Source organism: Brassica oleracea, chromosome C3 (assembly GCF_000695525.1).
Source record: "Brassica oleracea var. oleracea cultivar TO1000 chromosome C3, BOL, whole genome shotgun sequence".
NCBI lineage: Eukaryota > Viridiplantae > Streptophyta > Magnoliopsida > Brassicales > Brassicaceae > Brassica > Brassica oleracea.
Genome location: NC_027750.1, coordinates 59,222,482 through 59,231,058, shown reverse-complemented (window position 1 = coordinate 59,231,058; position 8,577 = coordinate 59,222,482). Strand labels below are relative to the sequence as shown.

The window sequence follows — 8,577 nt, the reverse complement described above, 5'->3', positions numbered from 1 at the left end:
TAGTGGTTCATCTGATTTTGGTTATGATCGCTTGAGATTTTGACGTAATCAGTATATAAGAAATCAAGAGAGATGGGAGACGATGAGTGGAGTGAAAAAAAAGCATATTGAGAAGACAACAAACAACTATAAAGACTAAGTGGTAAACCAAAATAGAAAAGGGTATTGTTTCAAACGTTAAAAAAAAGACAGGTCATGCATAAGTTTGCAGAAACTCTAAAAACTGACGACAACTAACAATTTACACCTGACAACAACAGACCGGCAAACACTCAGCATGAAACACTTCAGTCTTGATGAGGAAAACTGAAGGAGACAGCACAAGTTTCCAAGGATGGATCCTACTTGCCCCCAAGATATGGGAACTGAGCAGTATCTCCAATGGCAGGCGCAGCTTCACTACGGTAACCATCAAATCCACCACCAGAAGCACCTTCCCCGTCACGACCACCACGTCCCCTTCCACGACCACCACGACCTCCTCCTCGGTAGTAGTTCTCACCCTCACCTGGTTTCAAAAACTCGTTGATGTTCACAGCCTGTAAACCACATAACACATCCATAAGCAAACTTATTGACTTTTACAAACTCTTTCATTCAGACAACAATGTAAACCTTATTAGCCTTCTCTTCTTTGTCATTTTTGCGTTTGTCCTTATCAGAACCCTGGGAGATAGATCAAATGCAAAGTTCAGAACCGGTTAAGAGTGTTTCTAGTCGACAAGACAGGGAGGTAATATGTCTTACCAACTTGATGAAGATTTCATCGAGACTTCTTCTTGTTTGAGATTTTTTGCATTGATTTAAACACTTTAGTATCAACTTTTCTTTCAGAGGTGTTCTGAGACTGAAGGGCTTTTCTCTTCTCCTCAAGTATTTTTCTCGTACTCATCCAGAGTCATTTCCTACCAAACCACAAGCTAATAAGCATTGAAGGATAATAAAGAAAAAAGCCGAAACAAGAGTAAGTTCAGTTCCATGTCCTAATCTAGCAACCTAACATCTCTCTTAACTCATCTGCTTACCTTATCTTCAGACTCTTTCTGCTCCTCCACTTCAGCAGTGTTCTCCTTGTTAGCATCAGCAGCAACCTCATCACCAGCAGGCTTCTCAGTCTCAACACCAGCAACTTCTTCAGTCTCCCTAAAATAGACACCAGAGCTTCTTTTTTAATCCAATTTCACAATCACTACTATGAGATAAAACATCAGAAAATGCTTACACAACAACAACTTCTTCTCCTGGTGTTCCCCAATTTCCACAACCAGCTTCTTCGCTTTTGATAGTACATTATTAAATAATTATTGGACAGCTGCAGTCTGTAGACCTACATCTACATAGAAGTCTACGAATGTACTATAAAAAAAGCAAACCAAATCTATCTCTCCTCACTTTTTTAGCGTACGTGTCTTTGCTTTAGGGGCATTTTGGACAAGTCATACAGAAGTTGCTACATAGATCACGGGTTTCTTTTGCTTTCGGGTAGTTCCCTAATTTTGCGTACACTAAAGTATATCTGGCCAATAATCTCAATCAAAAATGGTTCCAAGAAGCATCTAATGTGATTAGAGACTGGAATATGGGTGATTAGATGTGCGACTCAGAAAATGAAAGATATATATGTAATGATTGTTAATTGCAACTTCAAGAAATTCAATATATTTGTGGCATTAATTATTTACCACTCAGAAGATTCGCATCTATGAGAAGAAAACCAAACCAATGATTAGCCAATTTGACATTGTTTTCTATATTTAGATCTGAAATATCAACTTGGTTATTTGTATCCTGAATTTTTGCTTCATGTTCATTGTTATTTTATCCAATGAAAAAAGAAATGTGACAAGTTGCGCTCAGTCTTATTTGAAAAGTTCTCTGTCCACTTGTTATTATCTGTTAAAAGTACACATCTCTAATAAGTTCAATTTAATAATAAGAAAAGAGTATTATGATAATAATACGTTTGATTTTCAACATACATTTATTATTTTCATATAAGTAAGAACAGGGCATTTTTTTTTTGTTGGATAGCTCGATGTGAGTTAACTAACCCATGGGACAAGCTGATAAGTCAAACAACTTGCATCAGAGAAAAAATGAAGAAAGGTTTACACTGAGAGTCACTTTTCTACTTTATTATTATATTTTAAGATCCACTTTCTACCTATAAACTAATTAAATAAACTAACTAAATATTATATCTGTTTTTATTTTCTGTCATTAACCCATAACCCTTCATTTCACACGACCTTTTATTTTATCTTTTTTTTTTTACATCGTCTGTTTTTTTCTTGTCTCTGCTGTTGACCAAAAACCACATAAAACTCTGTCTTGAAGAAATCCTCTTTCTCTCTCTTTCGATTTGGCTTTAGTTTCCTCATTACATGATTCACGATCTTGTCTCCGCCACTGTTATTTTTCATTGTCAGAGTCATGACAAAACTTTGATGAAGATGATGTCTTTGCGGAAAGGCAGGCTGATTGACCCAGTCGAGGCCTCGAGGACTAATTTCAGTGTTGTATGGTTATGGTACTTGAAGTAATCTCAACTTCGATCCTCCATCTTTATTAGGATTTTTCAGGAAACTTGAATAAAAAGAGGAATTTAGGGAAGAGAGGCTGAGGTAAGCCTTGATGAAATCGAGTTCATAACCTTAACTAGCTTCTTCGACAACCATATTTGTTTTGATTTTTATATTCAACATGGTTTTGGAAACAAAGATTCCTAGTTCACGTTTCTTTTTGCTTATTTGTGTATGGAAAGATGATGATTGTGTTTCATCATCTTTGTTTTAAAGATTTTTTTTAAATATGCAGCTGGTACACGTGTCACTTTCAACAAGAAAAGTTTTGATTTTTATGCTACACGGGTCCATCTTACTTGGGGATTATTAGGTGACAACAAAGAGTTGAACTTAATGATTGTGGCTTGATGTTACTGGTTAGCCATTGGTTTTGATTTGTTGCTCATTGTTGTGAGTTAATTTGCAGGTTAATTTACTTGCAGTTTCAGAAATTAGATTACATCATTTTAAGTGGTACCCCCAAAAATATTTGCTTGAGACTCCAAAAGACGAGCAAGTTGAAATTGTAAGTCTTCTCTCTCTTAGATCTTGAACCTTTTAAGCTTTTTAAGAAGTTTATAACATTGACTATGTCATTTCAGAGAAACGTGGGATATATGATTGTGTCATTGTAGCAACACGTTTTGACTTTGTTCATTGTTTCAGTTTGTATCGATATCCTTTATGAGTGAGAAACTTGAGGTGTGTTTTTTTATCATATAATCAAAGTTATTCCATCTATGACATAAAGCTAGAATGTTCGTGTTATATTTGTTTGTTGACACGTCCCAAGCACTAACAATAGCATAAAGTTAAATTCATTTATCCCTTTACACTTGTTCAACCAGTTCATAGACACTCTTTTTCTTTTGCTTTATCTTCACATGAAGTATTCACGAGGATGGACAATATGTAAGGAAAAAAAGGTTGTACGCCCTTTTGTACATGTAGATATGTAAATCGATGTACAACCAGTTCATACATACTTTTTTTTGCATGTGGATATATAAACTGTTATACACATAAATATCATTAAAATGTTGTACATGTGGAAAATTTAAATGAGCTTGTACTTTTATATTCGGCTATGATATTCTCATCATCTGCAACAACCAAATTAAAATGTATCACATATCATTTATATAAGATTTAAGTAATCTATGACATGATTCAAAAAGTGTACGGTTGTTTGGCTTTAAGAGGTAAAAAATATTCTTCTTTGAAGTCTCATTGTAGCAATAAGTGTACACTTTACCATGGCATAACATTACTCATCTGAATAACTTACGAGTTACAAGATGTGTACTTCGACTTAGAAGCGAGATAGTAGAAATATGTTTATACCTTACCATAATATCACACCACATAATTAGACAAATTTTCCAGTTTCAAAATGTGTACAACTAAGTGATGTCCATGTGTACACATAAAATTTACAATCATGTACAATGATTCACATGTATAATAGTGTCCATGTGTACACCAATACATAGAAACCCACATGTGACACACCAAATTTTTTCACAATCTGGTCAATCATTTTAGTTATACCTTTTAGAAACAACAAAGGGATATATGGTGGATCTTGCGTAAACAACTTCCTTTTTTCAGAATATTCATTAATCTTTACTACACGATTCTCCAAATCTTCAAGAAAGGTGTGGCTTCTTTAATGATTCCGGCGTAGTTGTCTTAACTCTTCAAACTCCTGATGAGATTGCCGTTACAAACAGCATAATTATGCTCCCGCCATATTTCTTATGCTTCATTCACCCAACTCTATCTCATTTCTCACTTGGATCTATGTCCAAAATGGATTCTTGTCGAGGAAAATGCTTTATGGCAGAGAATGAGCAGTTGCGAATTGAGCTTGGTTCTGGCTGTGAATCGAAAGAAGGAGGAGATGCGGCGGAGATGATTGCATAGTGGTGGCGCAGTTCATGAGACACCGTGACAGAGGAGGTACAGTGGCTTGGAATAGTGAGCACGACTTGCAGAGCACAACAAATCAAAATGACAGATCTACCACAACAAATCTATAAAAGAACTGAGATTTGAGAAAGATAAATGTTTCTTGGAGAGTTATGGTGACCGGTGGAGGCGGCAAGGAGAAAGAGTAACAGTGGATGGAGTTTGATCAAGGTGATGAGAAAAATGCCATTGAGTGAAGCTTTGAGAAGTGGGGGAACGAGGAGGAGGTGGTAGTTGGCTTACGGCGAGTGGTGAGTAGAGGATATGAAAACTAAAAAGATAAAGAAGATGAAAAAATGGGTCCTACTGATTTATATTCTAATTATGATATAGTTAAAAAAAGGAAAGAAATAAGTTAAATAAAGTGTCATGATTGCACAAAGTGTCTTATGTAATAAAAACTCAGCATGTGACCATATATCTGAAACACTCAGAGAAGAACCCATTAAATGTCCATAACTCATTGAAAAGCTTCCTTTTTTTTTTAGCAAAATCATTGAAAAGCTATGATTCGTTATTTGAAAGATTTCCCATATATTATAAATAGAGGCAGTCATCATCACCACCTTTCTTCATCTCAAGTGAAACCCTAAGAAACAAAACTTACATAGAAAAAGTTCATTGGTCCTAAAGCCGAAAACAAAGATGGGTTTGGGCCGTTTTGCTATCACAAATGCAACAAAACTGATATTGAAGCTCGTTGGCAAACATGAACCGAACATACTCGGATCATGTCCCTAAAGGACATGTGGTTCCAATATCGTTTCTGAATCATCCTTCCTTCAGAGAGTTCCTTAGTCGAGCAGAGGAAGAGTTTGGATTCAATCATCCAGTGGGAGGCTTGACTATTCCTTGTAGAGAAGAAGTGTTTCTTGATCTCATCGCTTCTCGGTTATACTAATGTTATTAAAAAGTTGGATGCTTTTAGGAGAATTGTATTTATAGAGATCTTGAAAATTTGTTCTTAGAGATTGAGGATGTACCTTTTCAATATTCCCATGTATTTTTTGTGTTAATCATGGAGAATCAGAATAATTGATATAACTCTACGAGTTTAACTAATAGCATCTTTTACTATATAAACATTATTCTTTTATATATATATAATTATTTTTACCAAAAAAACATTATATATTTATAATGAAGGTAATTTTGACTATTAAATGTTAAGTAACAAACTTTGTGAGTTATCCAAACCAGTGAGATTCTTTGTCTTCGTTAATCCTGAACCAATAGGATAAATGAGAAGAGAAGAGCGATGATGATCCGAATGGTAACATACAAAACAATTGCATTGCGGTTTTAATACTAACCAAAACGTATAGATACATACGTATATATAGAGATTTTGTTACTATTAACGGCTAAATGGCGCGGTGAGATGAATATTTGAAATAACGAACCGTTCACTTACTATTGTGGACCATATGAAGACGTAGGATAAGAGGCTATCAAATTGTCAATTTGATTTACGCAATAAATTTATGCCACGACAAGTCAGTAATAGAGGTAGTTGATTCCGAAAACTAATAAAAAATCCAATTCAAATTCCAATGGATACCTTAACGTACGCTTGCGAGTTTGGTTTCTTCTATTAATTCGGGTCGGTTAATTCTGAATTCAGCTAAACCAAAAAAAAATTGGTACGGTCCCATTTTTGATTAGTTCGTCTCAAAAAAATTTGCCAAATTTTTGATTTTACGGTTAGTTCAGCTAAATTTTTGGTTTAAAATGAATAAAGTTCGGTTATTTTTTTTTTCAGCTTAGATTTTGGTTAGTTCGATTCAGAATTTCGGTTAAGATTGGTTATATTTGATAAAAGAAATTTTTAATTAAACCGAACTAATTGACTAAAACTGAAACCGTAAAATTTTTAGTTCTCTAACTGAGCCGAACTTTCAAACCGAAACCGAACTTTTCCGAAAATAACTTCAGGCCTACCTGAATGCATATAGCTATTTTTATTAGGGGTGGATACTTTACCGATACCCGAAGCCGCACCCGAACACGACTCGAAAAACCCGAACCGAAATCCGAACCAAAGTAGCAAAATACCCGAACGGGTATTAAGTTAGAAGATATTAGATATCCGAATCCGAACGGATAATATCCGAACCCGAATGGATATCCGAAAATAACCGAACATATATATACTTATCCTTATATTTATAGTTTACATATCTTATCTTTTTTAAAATATTTATATTGTTGTTACACATACTTTAAGATCATATTTATATATATATATATATATATATATATATATATAATTATAGAGAAAATGATTTGATTTTCATTTAAAATGCATGTCAAACTTTTTGTTTCATGTATTAATAAAAGTTACATTCAAAGTTTAAAAACAATACCCAAATTAATATCTATTTGTTTTTGAAATATTATCTCCAAACCTATTAATCATCCAATCTATAAAAAATAAAAAAGATCAGTTAAGTGAAATCTATATTTTTAAATACAAGAAACTTAAAAAATGAAAAAAATAATTTTTTTTCTTTTAAAATATAAATATCTGAACCCGATTCAAAATAACCGAACCCGAACTAAAAATACCCGAATCCGACCTGAAGTACAGAAATCCCCGAACGGGTTTTCTATCCCTATACCGAAATACCAGAAAATCCGAAATACGCGATCCGAATCCGAACGGGTATCCGAACGCCCACCCCTAATTTTTATAGAAAAATTTACACTGTGGGACACATTTACACTTTCGATTTACATCTTGGGACACTTGTTGCTGGTCACACACATTCTCTTCTATGTCTTTTGTTTATACCCCTAACTAAGTTTTGATTCACTTCTGACTCTTTTCTAACTAAAACAATCCGCTCAAATATACAGTCCAATAAAATAAAAAACTGATCTTTCGTCAGCCCAAACAAATAAAAAAAATACAAATCTCGTTTATCTTATTATCTCTCCTGTTTCGAGACAATTTTTTCAAAATCACTTTCCCAATTTTATGAACCCTAATTTCGACAATTGCGTGGGTTCCTCTCAAATCAACTCAATATTAGAGTTTTGTAGACTCGTTATATCATACGGCGAGAAACAAGCTCTGTTCTCATCACAAGACAATCAGCTGCGTCACTAGAGCTTTTCCGGATGATGGAGCCATAGAAGCATCTTCTTCTCCCTCTACTTCTAGTTCTTGGCAATGACAAGTAATGGTATCAAAAGCATCTGTCGTGGCTTAGAGAAGAGCCGACGAGGACCCTCAACGCCCTGTTCGTTTTCGACGATTGATCTTCCTCTCCCACTGCCGGTTTATCTCACCGCCTCCGTGAGAGATTATGTCGCTTTCTCTTCTTTCAATTGATGTCCTCTTCGACGATTGATCTTCTTTCTCTTCTTTCAATTGATGGCTTCCAAGAAAAGCTGATTCTTTTGAGAAGATTGAGAAGGTAAGAGAAGAATATGTTTCTGGTTTTGTTCTTTGGCATGATGTTTGGGTGATTAAAGTCCATTGCTTTGTGTGTACATTGAACCAGGAACCTATTTGTTGTTTGAAAAATAAAAATTTGTCTTTATTTTGATAATCATCCCTCACATTTATGTGCTTGCTAGTTACCATGCTTCATTTATAGTGTTCTTGAGCCTCATTCACACCCATCCACATGAGCCTCTGTCTATGACATGTCCACACATATTGCTCATAGATCAAACATTCATCCACCTAAACTTTCCCCAAAAGCACATGAACCATCATATGAACAGGTCGGTCTTTTTGTTCACACATTTATGTCCATGTCCACATCTTTAATGTCCATATTTCTATCATCCATGTCCATATAATTTGTGTTCAATATAAAAAACATTTATAAATATATGGACAAATCTCCAAAATAGCACATTTCTAAGTTTATATCACAAAAATAGCACTCAAAAAACTAAAATGACCAAAATAGCATCTTTCTAAGTTTATCCTTTGAAAATTTTAATTTTTTTTATTTTTCAAAATTTGAAATATTATCCCTAAAACCTCATTTCTCAACTCTAAACCCTAAATCCTAAACTCTAAACC

At 34.4% G+C, this 8,577-nt stretch overlaps 1 protein-coding gene, 1 long non-coding RNA gene and 1 pseudogene across 3 annotated transcripts in view; 2 read left to right on the top strand and 1 right to left on the bottom strand.

The window, feature by feature from the left end:
• Window positions 1-341: 341 nt before the first annotated feature.
• LOC106331092 lies at window positions 342-1,284 on the bottom strand (annotated as a pseudogene).
• Window positions 1,285-2,248: 964 nt separating this feature from the next.
• LOC106329515 lies at window positions 2,249-3,303 on the top strand. Of its 2 annotated transcripts, XR_001267834.1 has the most exons (3): window positions 2,249-2,895; window positions 2,992-3,090; window positions 3,167-3,303. It is a non-coding gene; the product is annotated as an uncharacterized LOC106329515 (long non-coding RNA). The 2 variants fall into 2 exon arrangements; XR_001267833.1 differs by having other exon boundaries at window positions 2,249-3,090.
• Window positions 3,304-7,334: 4,031 nt separating this feature from the next.
• Window positions 7,335-8,577, top strand: part of LOC106329576 (5'-methylthioadenosine/S-adenosylhomocysteine nucleosidase 2) — a 4,393-nt gene continuing 3,150 nt past the window's right edge. The window contains exon 1 of the mRNA XM_013768271.1: window positions 7,335-7,957. The gene's annotated coding sequence lies outside the window, so the exon portion shown is untranslated. The remainder of the gene's footprint in view (window positions 7,958-8,577) is intronic.